Genomic DNA, 1,437 nt, shown 5'->3' on the forward strand with positions numbered 1-1,437 from the left:
AACCCTCATCAAAGCTTTACTGTTGTTTTTATTATATAAATATACTGAGATTTCTGTGAGCTTTCCTGTCTCTCCCTCTAGAGTTTGAGTTTCCTGAAGGGAAGGGACCATAGCTGACCTCTGTGTCCCTCTCCTAGCACAGCGAAGGACAACCCTGTAGCATTGGAGCGAGGATTAGATGGGTCAATACAAGGCACATGATTGAGCAGCGACCTGCAGGGAGTAAGTATTTGACAATTGTTGGCTCTTGTTGCTATGATCTGCTAAGCCAATATGCGTGACCTTGAAAGGTGGTATCTAAAGTCCTGAGCGTTGCTCCTTGGTGAATATCCGGGGCGCCCAAGGTCCAGGGAGGATCCACAGCAGCTGATAGAAGAGCCAAGGACTGGCTGTGGGGTCAGGAGAGAAGGTTTTCCAGCTGGCTCTTTCCCCACCTTGCTGAGTCGAGTTACCAGCACCCAAAAGAGACCTATAATTTTAAGAGAGGGCTAAGTGATAGGAGCTGTGGCCTTGGGTAGGGGAATGCAGCCATGGCTTACTCTGGTTCAGCAGGACTTAAGAAAAATGTCTTGGCTTTATCTGCTTCCACTCTTCTGTCTCCTGCTTGGGTTTTTTATTGGCTAAGCCTAGCTGAAACCAGAGAGCAAGAGAGGTTGGTGATAGAGCCGTAGAAGTCATTCTCTTGGGATTCAAAGCAGAGTAGGGAGGGGCAGGACGGGGGCAAGGGTGGATGAATGGAGAATGTCCAGCCAAGACCCAGGCACTGGCTTCCTCCCTTGCAGTCAGATCTCCTTGATCTTCTAAACCAAGCCACAAAAGCCTATCACACTTGGAACAAATTTTTAGTCCCAGCTCTTTGGAGCTTTAGCTTCCTTATCCATTTTACTCATCAGCGTCACACTCATACCAGCCAGTCCTGGGTGATGTGTCAAATTTCTATCTTTATCTGACTTTTCAAAACTCAAGCCCCTGGGGAGATATCTATGTATAGGCTCCACCTCTCTTCCTGGAGACACAGATGGTCAGAACTGGGGCTTTGAGAGCTGCCTTGAGTCGTCATCTCTGTCATGGCCTGGTGACAGTCTTTATTAGGACTTTCTGAAAGCTGCTTTTAGTTTCAGGATGTGTGTCCAACCTTTTCTCAGCCATTAGGAACCCTGAGCTGATATGGTCACTTTCCCTCAAGGCTTCTGTCACTTACACTTTGCCAACCAATTCCTCCTTGCTGGTCATCATTAGGGCCGGAGAAGCAGGTCCCACTGGGAGTTGAGGTGGTGAGAGAGAGAAGTCAAGAACTTTTTAGATTCATGTCCTTAGTCAAACGAGACTTGGAACAGCCATGTGGCAGGTTAAGCCTTCCATCACTTCTAGAGTTGGTCAGTCCCAGGCCCCTAACTGCGCCCCCTTGCAGTCCCTGAAGACCTGTCTTAATTTCAT

Source organism: Macaca fascicularis, chromosome 10, assembly GCF_037993035.2.
Source record: "Macaca fascicularis isolate 582-1 chromosome 10, T2T-MFA8v1.1".
NCBI classification, from domain to species: domain Eukaryota; kingdom Metazoa; phylum Chordata; class Mammalia; order Primates; family Cercopithecidae; genus Macaca; species Macaca fascicularis.